The sequence below is a fragment of the Notamacropus eugenii genome, chromosome 7, assembly GCF_028372415.1.
Source record: "Notamacropus eugenii isolate mMacEug1 chromosome 7, mMacEug1.pri_v2, whole genome shotgun sequence".
Classification (NCBI taxonomy): Eukaryota; Metazoa; Chordata; class Mammalia; order Diprotodontia; family Macropodidae; genus Notamacropus; species Notamacropus eugenii.
The window spans coordinates 132,225,872-132,242,653 of NC_092878.1; the positions used below are offsets into that span (position 1 = coordinate 132,225,872).

Here is a 16,782-nt window from a genome sequence, read left to right on the forward strand (position 1 = left end):
GTTAGTGTTTAAATGCAGACCCTGAAACCTACATACTTTGTAAAAGTTACTTTGTAACTGTTACTTACCTCTCCCTCCAACCTCCATCCCCTTTTCCCCCCTAGAGCAAGAGAATGACTAAAATGATGGGGGGGGCGGGGGGGGGGAGGATGAAAATAGAAGCTGATTAGAGTATTTTCATAAACTAGTTAATCAGTCATGTGACAGGCTGAAGGGGTGGGGCTGTCTTTCCTTAGTTTAGCCACCCAGCCCAGGGAGAGGAGGAGGGAGGGAAGGGGGAGCTGTTGAAATGCGCCCTGTGTCGGAACCCTGCGAGTGAGCGAGCTTTGCCGGGTGGTAAGTCAGTCTTGCGGCTTGTTTGCTAATGAATGGGGCCATTCCAGCCGTGCCAAGCCTGCCGCTCATGCGGTCAAGGGATTTATTATGAAATGTACCAGGTCTTGGCATGGAGCTAATTGCATCTAACTCGAAGCGTGCTAGAAACTCGCTCCTGAGAAGTGACACATGCAAAAGGCTTCTCTTCCTGATGCTGCTGAAAGAGGGTTTGTGCGAGGGAATGTCTGCGTGTCTGCACTCTTTGCTAATGAGCCCTCGCTCCCCAGGCTTGGAGCTCGGGCTTACTTGTTACAAGAGGCAGAGGGGGTTTTTCACCCCTGTTTTATGAATAATTTATAACTCAAGGACGAATGATTTTCAGATTAAAACCTTGCTGCTTCTAGAGATTGTTGCGGAGTTTATGCCAGGCACGGTATTGTCATCAGCACATGATGTGTAATGAAAACTTGGATGAGGTGGAAAAATGGTGATTTTTAAATATAGGTAAGATGGTTGACTTGATAATGCATCCTAAGTATTGTCTTCTAATCAGTATAATCATTAAGTAAGGGATATAGTAGGAAATGCTAAGACGGCTGGATTTAGAGTCCAGAGACCTGAGTTCAAATTCCACCCCTGCTTTATCCTGATGATCTGGGACAACTTTCTGGGACTCAGCTTTCTCATCTGTAAAATGAAGGGGTTGCATTAGGTGGCTTCTCGGCCACTAGTCAATCTCAACACTAAATATATGGTCTTATGAGTATCATCTATAGTCAGGCACATTACTTAACGGAATAAAATGCAAATATTAGAAAGTAAAGAGTCCATTTCTAAAATTTTCACATTTTTCATCTACATATATACTTTTATTTGAAAGATGTATTTAAATGTGTTAATGTTATGGTAAAGGAATGAAGATACAAAAAACAGATTTAGTCTCTCTTGCTTCTGTGTGTGTTCATCCTTCGTTGCCGAAGAAGACCATGCCATCGGAGAAATAATGACATGACTTGCACTTGACTTTGTTTTGAGTGAGGGAGAGCTTGTGCAGGTCACCAGCCTCACTTATCTTCCAGAGCCTCCTGAATCCAGTGACCAGGATGACTGGAGGTGACCCAGGATGAGGCATTTGGAGTTAAGTGACTTGCCTAAGGTCACACAGCTAGTGATTATCAAGTGTCTGAGGTGAGATTTGAGCTCAGGTCTTCCTAACTCCTGCACTGGTGCTCTATCCACTGCACCAGCTAGCTGCCCTTAACAGCATCTAGAAAGCTTGGGAAATTCTCATTAATAGCATTAGTCAGGGAGTCTTTTGTGGAAAGTTTTCTATAGATTTAATAGAGAACTGTAATATATGCATGCCTTCCTCAAGTTTCTATCATGATGTTGAACTCTTAGCATGAGATTCATATGCAAATGAATGATTTATTTTGCTTCCACAATTTAATGAAGTATCTAGAACATATCCCATATCCTTATTCTCATACTTGGAGCCATATTCTTTTAATTGTAAAATTATTTCTAGCTTTTACTTTTTGCATATCTTATTCTAGATGCTTTTCTCTGCTTCCTCTCCACAGAAAGACCTGCCTTGTAATTAAACTTAAGCAAGAGAAGGAAAAAAGAAACCAATTAAGCAGTGTTAGCCAAAACATCAGGTGAGCCTGCCATTCCATAGGCAGAGGACCACAGTGTTCCAGAGGCCCACAGAACTCCAGGCCCCAAGGGAGGGGCATTTCTTCATGTTTTATTTGGTCCTCCTAATTAGAGGCTTCATTTTGTTTTGGTGTTACTGCTATCCATTTGGAGAAGGTGGCAGGGTGAGGCCAGGAAGGCCTGGCCCCTAACAAGCCCTGGCTGCGTGATCCCTGGGCACAACACTAACTTCTCAGTGCATTGGGCAACCTTCTAAGTCTAAAACGGAAACAAAGTGCTGACCTGAATTGGTATCCCAAGTTTTCTGCCCTAGACATGGCTTATACCAGTGAAATTGTAGGTAGGGCCAGTCCTTGTTCTAAACCTTACCCTTCCATTTGCGTTGGTTGTAGTTAGAGTTTATATCGGTTCCGTGGTTCACCTTACTTCACTCTGCCTCGTTTCACAGACTTTCCCACATATCTGGGTTTTTTATACTCATTGTTTTTTGGTTTATGGTGCAGTAATATTGTTACTTCATGTACCACAATTTGTGAACCAGTACCCATTTCATTCTTGAAAGGGCTATTGGAAACAACTGTCAATATACATTTTATTTTTTTTTTTCCTGATGTAGTAAAACTTTGATTATTTAAGGTAACCTTATATTTTCCATAATCGCAGAAATATCTTTAAAAGCTTTTATGGGATACCTGTAGTATTACAGTATTTATTCTGAAGGTCTCAAAGGGATGTAAAGAGAATCGTGACGGAGTTGCTGACATTTTTAGAATGTAACCAGGGAGGATGGAACATTTACAAATTAAAAAAATATAACCATTAATTACTGCTATGATCATGGACAGGTTTCTCTTTCTTTGCTTCAGTTTCCTCCTCAGTACATTGTGTAGTGTTTTTTGGATGTGGGGTGGGAGCGGGGAGGCAGTGGGGCTTGAATGACTTGCCCAGGGTCACACAGATTTGAACTTAATTCCTCTTTACTCCAGATCTGGTCCTCTCTCTACTGTGCCATCGATCTGCCTGGCTTTGTATAGTATTAAAAATCATGGAGCTGGACTAGTTAATCTAGGTCTCTTTCCAAGCATCTACAATTTGAATTAAATAACGCTTCTGATGAAAAGATGTTTATATACTTACAGCTTTTACTTTTGCTGTTAAAATTTGAAGATAAGGAAGGATAAGGAAATTTAAAGATGAGGAAAATAAAGAATTAGACATTTGTTGTCTCATAGCTGTTAGGAGGAAACTTTTTCCCCCTGAAATCCATGCTGTCAGCTCTCTGTTACATTGCATATCATGCTCAGTGAGATGAATTATATAATGATATATGTACATATATTATATAGAATTATATGTATAAATGTTTGAATGTTTCTAACTTCATTACAATGAACATTTTAAAATTTTAAGTTATTTTCAGTTTTCTACAATCTTAGATTTTTTCCCCTCTTGCTCTCTCCTTCCCCCTCTCCCTCCCTACACTCTCCCTGAGACGGCGTGCAATCTTCTATAGGTTCTACACATACATTCCTATTAAATGCATTTTCACCTTAGTCATGTTACCTAGAAGAAATAAAATGAATGGGAGAAGCCATAAAACAAAACGTAACACAAGAGAAAATGGTCTCCTTCATTCTATGATCCAGTTCTGTAGTTCTTTCTCTGAATGTGGATGGTGTTTTGCCTCAAGGATCCATTGTGAATTTTTTCTTGTGTTGCAATGAAGTACTAAGTCTACCAGAAAAATTCCTCACACACTGTGGGTGTTGCTGTGTGCAAAGTTCTTCTGATTCTGCTCCTTTCACTCAGCATCAGTTCTTGTAAGTTTTTCCAGGTCTTTCTGAAGTTTCCCTGTTCATCATTTCTTATAGCACAATAGTATTCCATTACATTCATATACCACAATTTATTTAACCATTCCCCAATTTTTGGGTATCCCCTTGATTTCCAGTTTTTGGACACCACAAAGAGAGCTGCTATAAATATTTTTGTACATGTGGAACTCTTTCCCATTTCTATGATCTCTTTGGGATATAGTCTCAGAAGCAATATAGTTGGGTCAAAGGGTATGCATGATTTTGTAGCCCTTTGGGCATAGTTCCAAATTGCTTTCCAGTATGGTTGGATCAGCTCACAGCTTCACTAGCAATGAATTAGTGTTCCAACTCTCCCACATCTTCTCCAACATTTATCATCTTCCTGTTTTGTCATGTTAGCCAATCTGATAGGTTTGATGTGGTACTTCAGGGTTGTTTTGATTTGCATCTCTCTGATCAATAGGGATTTAGTAGAGCATATTCCTAGGTCTCAGTTTTAGGGGTATCTCTTCTCTTAGGAATCTTCACTACTTGTATGAAGACTAACCAGCTACCAAAATTATTTCTCAATTTCCTCTCTTTTATTGTTTCTTATTTTTAAATATATAGTAAATGGCATGTATCCTGCCCCCACCCCTGAAAATAAAAACCCAAACAGCAACACAAAAATGTTAACACACCTTTCCTTCTCTCCCCCTATGTAGCTAAAACTGGTCTGGCTACCCATGTTCCAAGTCTGGCTTTGTCATTGGTTTGCTTTAGGCCCTTGGGCAAGGGCCAACCTGAAACTTAATTTCCACATCTATAAAATGAAAAGGTAGCTTTGGGTCTAAAATTCTCTAACTCTTTGAATGGATATCATAAAGAATCAGTTGTTCAGAGATCTGCTAGAACCTTATCCTCAGCTGCCATTTGCCATGACCCAATTATTGAAGGCACCATGTGGAAGCTTTGTTGGAAACCATACTTCTGGTTCTCTGTGTGTGACCATATTTTCTCTTTTGGAAGAGAGCCTTGAGCACATGGATGTAGAAATTGTCATGGTGTTTTTACTCAGCTGGGAAACAGAATCATGGATAAAAATATTATTACTTGAGAATGTTTAAATTACCTATTTAGTCTAACTGAAAAATCAATTGATGTATTTATTAAAGGGGATATAGCTCAATCACTGCCCGAAGTTAGATACTTCTACACTCATTCTAAATAAGTGTAAGAGATAAAAAGATGAAAAACTAAGAACTTCAGCTAAAAGAGGAAAATATGGAAAGCAAACCTCTTTTGGCTCTTGTCCTCATGTTCTAGTTTTTATAGTCAGGACTAGGACAGTTCCTCTCTGTCTGTAGTGATGGACCATTTAGATCCTTCCTAATGAGGCTTCCTCCCAGGACTTTTTAAATATTTGACTAGTGATGTGTATAAAGTGGACTCTCAAGTATGTTGTGTGTGGGCTGACCAAAGAATTTTCTAATTCTTCTTCTTCTTTTAATGTGTATAGTGCCACATAGGATATGCCAAAAGCATTCTCAGACTCCCATAGCAAACAGGGTGTATGTGCAGTGCTTTTTATATGATGATGATGATTTCAGCCTCATCAATTTTTATGAGGTTCAGATAAAAATATGCTAGGACAGGTTGTAATTCTTCTACTGTTACTTTTATTTAATATTTCATAATATCGCATGGCTTTTTATGGCTTTTTTCTTCCTTATTTTAATAATTCTGTCTCATAAAGTGAGTAGTTCATTGCATCAATCCTCAACAGAAAGGAGAATATAGATAAAACAGAAAATATATCTTGTCCATTTAACTTAAATATTTTGAATTAAAAAACCTGATAGAAAATAATGTTTCATTTACCAATAAGAATTTTATGTAATTTAGGAACCAAGCAGAAAACAAAGAAAGCAAAAATAGAAATTTGGTTTCTTATAGATAGTAGAGAGCTGTGGTTTTTGCTCCTGGTTTTACTACTATTTTAAATCTCAACATTTCTTTAAAATGGTAGAAATATATACCACCGGGGAATGCCAAGCAGTTTTAAAGTCACCTGTGGAAGCTGAAGTACAAATAGATGATATTAATTTAAGGAAAGATAGAAAGGGTACAATCCCCTTCTATGGCAGCATGTAATCCAGCAACCTGCTACTCTTGGCAGCCAGACTTGCTGTGTTGCCATTGGCTGTCCTTGCCATTGTCATGTTAAAGTTCTTATGGAAATTGAATTTGAAATTGATAACTCCATGTTTCATTTTGTCAATGTTGCTAGACTCCCAAATCTGATGAGATCATCTATGCCTCCCAAACCCGATTCGCTCACTCTTTTAGAACTCCCGCAGAAGGGAACATGGAAAGAAAAGAAACATAAATATTCACCCAGTGTTTTACTTTTCCTGGAGTTGTTTGCAGTGAGATGCATAATGTACATTAACTGTACTCCTCAACTTTGTTCTGAGTTACACAAATGGCACTTTTTGTGTGCAGTGGATCACCCTGGGTCTCCATGACCTTGGCATCATTTCAGGGTCACATTTGCACATGGATCAACTGTTCTGGAACAATTTCTCCAATGTATGAGGCACAAACAAGCTTTTCTTCAACAGCAGGCACATATACCTTTCTCCCACCACTTTTTTCCCCCTAATAGACATGGTCATTAATTGCCTTTGCCAAACAACAACAAAATAAGCTAATTCCAGTTCCTGGAAAAAGTTTCCATGCAGTCATAAATCAGTATTGTGATACCTTCTCTTATTCAGCATTCCCCTTTTCCCACATTATTATTTAAAAAAATATTTTCAAGGATTGTACCTTTCAAAGTTTTTCTTCAGTAAAAACAATTAGTTTGCTACCTTCATTTTGAAGAGATTTAAAAAATGATATTCAGCTTGGCTTTTTCAATGCTTGGATCATTAAAATGACTAACTTACTCATCTTTTAAAATGAAGTTCAGATCAAAGTGATCCTTAGACAAGCCACTGTCTTGCCCTTTTTTTTTGTATTTAATACTTTGTGGACATGTTGCATAGGTGGATAAATTATTTACTTTTCCTGATTTGATTGAATAGTAATTTTGGGATGTAACACAACTTCTCTAACTTTACAGAAAGCATTCTCCAAACAGCTCCTGTAGCAGACAGGGATTTTGTGCCTTTCACTGTTCACTTAGTATATATTCTTTCTTGTTATTTTGGGAGGGAGTTGAGGTAGAAATAGTCCTGGAACAAATTTCAATCCTTTTGTGATTTTCTATTTAATATTCCATAAACTATGATACAGGTGGATAAAATACCTGCTCTTTATAGTTTTAGTACAACTGTTAGGATTTAAGTTTACTCAATGAAAGCGCTTTTGCTACAAGGAAATGGTAGAAATTATGCAACACATCACTCGAGGATGTAAGAATTTAGTATATGATAAATAACTTAGCAAGATGACCTGCTGGCAAGAATTATACGGCAGAAACTTGTTTTCTTTCATGGACTGATAGAAGACACACCTCCATGTTATAAATATAGTAGCAGAAAAGACTATAAGAATATATTTTAAACTGTTCTCCCATGATTTTGGTATCCTTTGCAAGGTTCCTATATGCGGAAAACTCTTGATTCCCTGTAATATTGGGTTTGGTGACATCTGTGGAAGAGCATCATTCTTAAGTTTTTATGGATCAGTGTTCTGCCCCGAAGGTTGTTGGCAACAGTTTGGTCTGTGGTTGCCATCTGATTTTAGCAGTTTATCAGTTGAGTTCTCCAGGAGGTTTTGAGGTCTGTTTATGATATAAGGATTTGTCATCTATTAGTCTGTGCAACATAGGCTTCTGATGGATGACTCTAACTGCCAGGTCATGTCTTGGCACATGTAACACTCCCAACTCTTGGCCCTGGAAACCCTTTTATTTTCCCATGTGGAGTCCTCGTGAAGTTCCCATCTGGAGTAGATCATCACTGGGCAGGTCAACTACTGTTGAGCCATACTACTCAGTAGCTTCTTGTCTGAGCTCAACTGTTGACCTTCAGTTTCTCCAGACTTTGCTGTACCCACAAGGTTGTTGCCTTTTCAGCTACCTACTTTGGTTACTAGTAGGAGCTCTTGAAATAAGATGAATATTTACTAAGTGTTCCTTCCTAGATCTCTTCCCCTGCCCCTCCTTCTTCCTCCCCCCTCCCCCCCCAAAAAAGACTCAGAGGTTGGTATTATTAAATACTGAAAAGTCTAACTGTGTAGGTTGGGTGTGTTCTTTACATAAAGGGCATGGGAGTTCACCCTAAAACTTGGCTGGTTTAGGGTACCAGGACTCAAGAATCACCATTGATGCACTTTCTTAGCAGCATTAGCCCTCAGTCATGTCCACTGTATCAAGCACAGCACCCCCCCCCCCCTCACCCTCCCTCACCATGCCATTAAGCAAATCATTATCATCAGAGCTCTACCAAACATCATTTCTAGTTTTCTGCCTGGCTTTTACATATACGATAGTATTCTCCGCACCTCATTGGCATTCCCTTCCATTCCTATTGCCTCTCCCCGCCCTGGTTGTGGCATGACCAATAAGTTGGCTTTTGAAGGGGCTATTTTCATGATTATTATTGTCAGATGCTGTAATTATTATGATTTATTTGCTACTGGCTCATATTTTAAATGTTTTTAGAAAGAAGGAAAAGGCACTTAAAATATGTTTTGCAAACAGTAGAAATTTGTTTTAATGTCAGTTGTATGTTCTTTTGAAAAATAATATGATGTAGAAGAGAACCCAACTTTGATGTTGGGAAGACACCAAGTTTAAGTTGTATCTCTGGCAGCGTCATCTTGGACAAGACGCTCAGCCTCGCAGTGCTTTGGGCTGCTCTTTAAGACTACATAATTCAGTCATTTAGTAAGCCAATAAATATTTTATTAAGTGCCTACTATGTGTCAGGTACTGTGCTAAGACTGTGTTAAGTCGCAGAGCAGATGCCAATCTGTTGATAGAGGGAGTTTCCTCACTTGAAATTCCCTATGTTAATGAAATTCTAGGTCTTGTGCCAAGAATAAAATGATTCCTTATATTTGACCAAGCCAGAGCACTGAAAGCTGTACATGGAAAGGAGTTTGGGAGGTGGCCCATATACTTTAACTTGTTTTCTTGTGTTAAAAACAAAACAAAACAGAAATTCCTTGGCCCATCTTTGAAACTCATCTTCAGTTTTTATTTGAAAATCAGCCTAGGCTTTTATTTCCACTCAGAAATTTTAGGTAATCTTAAGATTAGTCATTTTATATAAATCTATAATCTTGTGAATATTAGTTATTTCATAAACCCCATACTGCAGAGTGAATTTAAGTTTAAAAAAAATTGTACGGTCCAGTGTGATAGAGTAGGTTAGCAAAAAACACTTTACTGTGCCTGCACATTCATGAAATTTGCATGTGCTGTGTCCAACTTTTAATGTAAGTGGTACTAAATATATTTTCATAGGAGCTTAGCACTTTATGGAATTACATTGTTCTAACATTTGCATTTACTCTCAAAAGAAAAAAAATCTGTCAGATCGACGGTGTCTCAAGAAATGACTTTTCTAAATGGGAATGGGAAGGTTAGTGCCCCGCTGTATTAAGGGTTTTTGTTTTCTATAGGTACCTATTTAGCCAACGTTCTGATGATAAACTTCTTTCAAATTTTGTGGATTGATGAAATGTTTTTCAGAGTAGATATTCATTTTGAGAACCACGTGATAAAAATGGTTAGTAATGGTTAGTTTTCTCGTAACAGAGTCATTGAATATTAAAGCAGAATTGACCTTCGGAAACATCCATTCTAAGTCAACCCTGGTTTTTTTAGTTCATTTTTGCTATCAGATTTGTTCAAGATTCCTTTGGACAGCTACTGTAAGGAAAATTATACTGAATACTGCCCTGGAAGTATAACATAGACTGTTAGGCTTGCTTGACCATATGGTACTTCATGCATGTTAGTGGAGAAATAGACCCTACGGTGTTTATGAGGTGTGTGATACGTGTTTTCTATGAAGTGTTTGGGTGGAAAATGTCCTGTGTAGTACTACCCTTTTTTATTAAACAGAATGAAATTATTATTCATTTATTCTATCAGTGATCCTGTAAGTATCCTTAGATAGGCGAGAGTGAATGGATGGGATTGTTTAAACCTTAGAAAAATGACAAAAGCACAGATCTTAGAGTAAAGAAAATTAGCGTAGGTGTGCTGGGGGATGCCAGTCCTGGATGCAGCTTCTTGGTGGAGATCAGTAGCCCTCTCTTAGAGATGCACAACTGACTTTGTTTTTACGTTCTTTAACAGATTATTCCCTTTACTTATTTTTAGGCTTGAGGAAGAGAGAGCTAATAGAATGTTGTTTATGTTACACAGTTAACATGATATTTATTCTTCTGGATTTCTGACTTTCGAGAAAGTATTTCTTTTCTGGAGGCATACTTCAATTTCTTACTAATACTAGCTCAAGGAATAAGTATGTAATTTTTATTTGGGGGCTTTTCTTATTTTTAATGATTTAATTAAAAACTGTCTTTTTATAGATGAAATAAATGGTATTTTGTAATATACAGCTAGGCTTGATGAACAAGCCTTTGACATTCCAAAATGAAGTTAAAGAAATACTGGAAATGGAGTTGGAGATATGTGGAGTTTGCCGAAGTAACATGTATATGTTAAAGAACTTCCCTTCGGAATGAAAGAAATTTTATCTTAGTCTAAAGATATCACCTTTTCCTTTCATAATTAGGATGCTACTTCTTCCATTTTATATTCTCTGTAGGATTCTGTCATTAAAATGTTTGTGTCCTACCAAAGTCGGTGTAGAATTAAATAAATGGATCCCTGCAAACCTTATGTGTATATTAGAAAACTGCATATTAATGTATTTATGTTTTATTGGATTTTTGTTTTGTTAAATATCTCCCAATTACATTTTTATCTGTTTTGATCAGAGAGTTTGAGACCTCTGCTGGGTCCCTCTCTTAAGACTAAAAGTTGCAGAGATGGTGCTAACCTACATTGATTGAAAGTATTTTCTCATCTAAGAATTCTCTATATGTATGAAGTCAGTGGTTCAGTCCCTGATGTCTATCCCCATTAAAGTCCTGAGAAATTCCTTGAGCAGAATCACAAATACATATAATGTGTTTTCAATTGACCATATCTTTATAATTTAATAATTCATTTTCAAAAACCATGGAACCTTTTAAAAAGTATTTAAATTTGTATGAGAAGCAATACCTAATTACTCGGGTTTTAAAAAATTTCCCTCTAGAGCTTGCTCTTAAGTTATCATTAAATTTCTGTTATAAATTTTATTTGGTCTTTATAATTTGTATTTACTTTGATTTCTGTCTCTGTTTTTAAAAATACATTGTTTTCCTATGTTTTTAAATGTATTGTCAACTCACTTATCTCATTTTTCTCTCTTTTATTAACAAGTATTTAGAGTATATAATTCCTCCTCAGAACTGCTTAGTTACATATAAAATGTTTTGGCATTTGTTCTTATTATTATTTACCTTAATAAAATTATTGTTTCTTACATTTATTCTACCACTCATTCTTTAGAATTACATTATTCAATTTCAATTTGATCTTTAAGTTTTTCAGATTTCACTTTCTGATAAAAATTTTGCGATATATTAAGGTCTATAAAGGGAATATTTAACATTTCTGCCTATTTGAGTTCTTTTTGTCTTATCATTCGTTTTTGTAAAGATTCTGCAAAAGACAACTATCATACCCGTTTCTTTCTATAATGACATTCATGTCTTTACCTTCTCTTTCTGTTACTAGATTTGCATAGGTCTGAAAGGTAGACAAGTTGAAGACACCCCCCCCCCCCCCATAGTTACTGTTTTCTCTCTTTTTCTCCTTAAGGTTCAAATAATTTTTCATTTAAGCTCTTAGATGCTATGTCATTTTAGGGCACATATATTTAGTAATTTTAAAATATATATAGTATTTTAAAATACAGTTTAGGTTCCCTGCTTATCCCCTGTGCTTTAACTATATTCATTTTTACTGTTGCTTAAGATCATTTATCAGTTAATCAACTGACATTTGTTAAGTTTCTGCTATGTTTCAGATACTGTGTTAAGGTCATGATCAGCGTTTCTGTGATGTACTTGAGAACTCTATGATTAATTAATTAACTTAGAAAAATTAACTTAGAAAAATTAATTAACTTAGAAAAAACTTAAGCAGTTACTTCATTGAGGAAATGAATGATTAAAAAAAAAGGAAGGACTGATCATGTGGCAAGGATAAAAGATATCAAGTAGATAACCCTCATGTTTCACTGATATCTTCACTATGTTGAGAGAAATCAAAAAATGATCCTGGTAGGTTGAACCCTGGAGTGAATTTATGGATGAGAGTTGCACAATATAGGTAGACGTAGATGCCTTGTGATTTGTATCATTTTAAAGAATGTCTGAAGCAGGTGAATCATCCATTTGAATGTTCTTGAAATCAACATATTCTTGTCTGTTACTTTCTGATTCATTTTGCTACTCTCTTTGATTTTATGGGTGAATTTATATCATTTGTGTTTCCAGTTGTGATTTTTTTACATATTTTATTACATTTTTCCTGTTCCTTTCCCATATAAACTTCCCATAATTTTGTGTTATTCTTATTGTGACCTGTTTCTTCCAGCCTGCTTTTGGTATCTTTTCTTTGACTTTGAATGTCTAGAGTTTGGCTGTCAGTTTTTGGATATGTTAAATTTAGGGTCTCTTTCACATGCTGATTAACCTTGAGATTCTATCCTTGAATATTGTCCTCTGGTGTCACTTGTCATAAAGGATTTTCTTTGATAAATTCTTGAAATATGGCATGCAGATTTTTTGTTTGTTTGTTGCACTGTAGTTTTCAGAGAGCTCAAAGATTACAATGGATTTCTTTGTGTACCATTTTCCTGGTCTTTTGTTAATGTTAGTAGATATCTTACATTTTTACTTGAATTTGAAATAATTTCTCAATCTTTTGACTTTGTTCTAATACTTATTATCATATTACTGAATTTTTGGGGTTCTGTTTGTGCTGATCTCAGGGTAGGAGGGCAATAAGATTTTCCAGTTACTATTCCCTTCCCGTTTTTCCTTATGAGCTCTAATTTAATTTAATTCTTGATTTTTTCCTTGATTTGTTTTAGTGGGCCTCTCGTCCATTGTGGAAGACCTTGTGGTCTATCTAGTATTTTTTTCCTAGGGAACTACTTGCAATTCCTAAAAACTTATTTTTTTCCTCATGAAATTTCATTTGAGGGCTTTCTTAACTTGTTTGGCACACATAGGAAGAGTTTGTCATCCGTTCCTCTCATTTTAGAATTCTTTTCTTATGCTCTGTCCTCTCCTGCAGTGTGGGGTGAATCACCCACATTTTTATAACCTTTTGTCAGCCATACCTTTAGATGGAAATTGCAAGCCAGGGCTGCGTCCTGATCCTTTGACAACTTTGAATGGGGTTATTGAGGCCCATGCTTTTTTGGTACGGGATGGACTGGAAAAGTGGATGTCAAGGGTTTCTAGATTAGGACCTTAAAAGTAGGAATGTTGGTCCCTGGTCCTCATTCCTTCCCACAGGTCTAGATAGAGATAAAGAAGGATAAGCGGTTTACTTGCCTCAAATCTCGAGCTTATACAGTGGTCTTTTGTCATTTTCTCGTTTCTAAACTAAACTTGTGTTACTTGTAGTTCATATCTCCTGTTTATTCATTCCTCTGCTTCATTTGGCACCATTTCCCACTTTTCCTGAATTGGTTCTAGAGGGAGCCTGCCTTGGCTGGAATCATTCATGGGACCACCTTTCCAGGAAGCTGAAGTAACATGAATTTTCCAGTTTTAAATTAGCCGAGCCATGATCAGGGTAATTTATTGTAAATGCTATTGAGGTAAAGTTAAGTCAAGTTTTGAGACTGTTTCTTTTGGAAACTGAATGATGGTGCAGGAACTCAATTTGTCATTCTTTCTTATAAATGTGCTCTTGATGGTGATTTAACAATCTCACTGCCCACCCACAGGGTATGAGACTGACAATCTATAGCAGGCACACAGCTTTGCTGCTCTGCTTGCTACTGTACGGCTCCATAGTCGACAGGTTGTCACGGTTAGGCTAGAAGGGTAGCTTGAGACTACAGTGGGGGGAAAGGTAGGAGAAAAGGCAGGAGTTAGAAATAACCTGCTAGTTGTAATCTTCAGAACCTTTACATAAACAAGACTGGAATGAAAACATGGGTTTTTATTTGGAAACCTGTAACACATCCAATCATAACATTCTGTGCTGGACTCCATGAACAGTTTTAGAAAGACACTACAGTGTAATGTACCAGATCCCCCAATCTACTTCAGTACTGGCTTTGTGTACGACTTGAAAAGTCTACGTCAGTTGGCTGGATGGCATATTTTTTACATTTTAGCCATTTAAGAAAGAAAGGAAAGGGAGAGGGAAGGGAAACACACCAGCAATAGTTGAGGGAATAGTGAGTTGGAATACAGCAAGTTAATCGAAATTATATAACCTAATTTATTGTGCATCCTCCAAAAGATGTACTTGGATTTATAGAAGTATAAGGAAAAGACTTTAGCTTTCTTAGTAAAGAAGAATTGTGTTCAAAATACGTGCTGGGAACTGTTCCATAGATAACAACACAGGAGGCACTGGAGATTTTCGGTCTCCAGCCTCTAATAGGTTCACTCTTGATCTGTTGGACAGCTTTGGAAGGGTTAATAATCAGCTTTATTCTAGTTTAGTCTTCTCAGAAGGTTGTGGGAGAACCAGCTCTTACAGGATTCCCTAATCATTCTTATTGCAGGGGCTGGCAAGAAGTAGGGGCAACTACCCTTAGGGCTTGATGGGGTCAACAACACCAATACACTTATACACTCCCATAAATCCCCTCAAATCTCAATGGGGGTTGATTGAGGCACACACAAATTCCCCTATGGGTTACCCATGATTTTTTCCCAGAATGGTCCCCGTTAGTTTCTCCCCCTTGCTGACCAGTGCCCACCTGCTTTGTAGGGCAATTAGACATTTGGCATCTTGCCAACATTAAGCTCATAGGTTAACTTTAGCGATATTGTCATTCTGCACAAGCGCATAGTAAATGTCACATTGTGTTGCCTCTTATCTCACAGCACAACCTCAGTAGGGCTGCCCATGGCTTAAGATTCTAGGAATTACTATCTAGCATTCTTGAGACCATTCTAGGAGTTATTATCAGACAACTGGAAACTAGACGTTCCCATGGTCATGGATCCTGAGAAACTAACTCCAAGAAGGATAACAGAATCCTCCTTACATCCAGGAGCTAATAGGAACAAAAATTAACCTAAGAGAAGTTATCATTTCTTTCACATCGGTTTTTATTTGTTGTGGAGTGCTGTAGACTGTTCTTCTTGTAGTGGGCTTGGAGGTGAGAAGTACTGGGGTGTGGCAGAGTACGTGGCATGGGGAAATAGAGGTCAGAATGTCTAGGTTCACCTTCTGCTTCTGCTGCGCATTATGTGACCATGTCTGTTAACCTTTCAGAGCTTCATGTTCATTATCTGTAAAATAGGGCTGTAATGTCTGATACTTATCTCATAGACACTGCAAAGCTTCATATAAAAGACTTTTGAAAACTTAATTCATGAAAAGTATCAGCTAGTTATTGTTCAGATAAGTAGAGGATTATTTTTTAAAAAAATTATCTTCTAGGGGCACAAAAGTAGGTATGACTCATGTAACTGTAGTCCTAGCTTATTCAATATAGCTAGCAGCATTGCATACATCTGTGCTTGGTTACTGGGAAATGTCCTTGGCTTGTACTTTTGCGCTATGATGATGCTTTCTTCTTATGGGCTGTTTTTGAAGTATCAGCCGTGGTTTGAGCCTAACTGATGACTAATACTGTCTTTGGAAGTACAGTCTGGACCACCAGATATGACTAAACTGCGGATCATCCTGCAAGTAACTTACTCGAGAAGGATGACAGAATCAGCCATATTCAACTGAGTCTATAGATTACTCAGGCAGTGATCAGAACCGAGGAAATAAGGGACTCTTGTGTGCTAGACTGTATTTTTAGATTCAGAGGTAGGATATGCTTAAAATAGGTAGGATGAGGGGTGTCATGATGAAGGTGGTGGATGGAATGAGGCCTCATGCATCATTGACAACTTCATGAAATTACAATTCTAGGAGAAAAGTACAGTAGAATGCTGACCCACCACTATTGAAAACTAGAGATGAACTAAGGAAAATAGGAAAAGGAGGATAGATTGATATTTAGAACAATATATCTTTAGATGAAGGCAGCCAGAGAGTGCATTGGATGGAGTGCTGGACCTGTAACCAAAATTCAAGTTTGACATTAGACTTTACTAGCATTATGACCCAGGGCAAATCCTTTAGTCTCTTTCTGCCTTAGTTTTCTCAACTATAAAATGTTAAACTGTAAAATAGCATCCACTTCCAAGGGTTGTTATGAGGATCAAATAATGTATATGAAACGCTTGGCACAGTGCCTTCTACATACATAGAGAAATGGCTATTTAAAGAATTTTTGTGTCTCTAAAGAGTAATAATAAAATATGTTCCATCAGTGTTGTAATTTAGTTTTTCTTTTAACCCTTGATCAGATTTTTAAAAACAGTGCTACTGTCTTGCTACACGTATATGAGAGAATTTTCTCTTGCATGGTGTATTATGTCCATATATATGTATAAACATACACACATATATTTTGATGATTAGGCTGAGATTTATAGGATATGATGCATTGGATTGAACCCTTATCTCAGGGTAGCAGCAAGGAGATGAAAGAGGACTGAATTTGGTGTCTCAAGGCCTGAGGCTGAATGAATCTTGGCTTTGTTACTTTTTTGGTCACTTTGGAAATCTCTGAGTTGTAGTTTTTTCCTCTTTTCTGTGAGCTGCTTGGATTAGATGACCTTTAGTGTGCCGTTTAGCCCCGGAGTTTTATGGTACTTTGCTTTTTGGCATATC

At 37.2% G+C, this 16,782-nt stretch overlaps 1 protein-coding gene across 9 annotated transcripts in view; it reads left to right on the forward strand.

Annotated features, from left to right (window-relative positions):
* Nucleotides 1-16,782, forward strand: part of BMPR1B (bone morphogenetic protein receptor type 1B) — a 480,264-nt gene that overhangs the window by 146,765 nt on the left and 316,717 nt on the right. The window contains exon 1 of one of the 9 annotated variants that reach the window (XM_072624688.1): nt 170-336. The exons of 6 other annotated variants lie outside the window; for them this stretch is intronic. The gene's annotated coding sequence lies outside the window, so the exon portion shown is untranslated. 2 more of the 9 variants (XM_072624696.1, XM_072624694.1) reach the window with 2 other exon arrangements.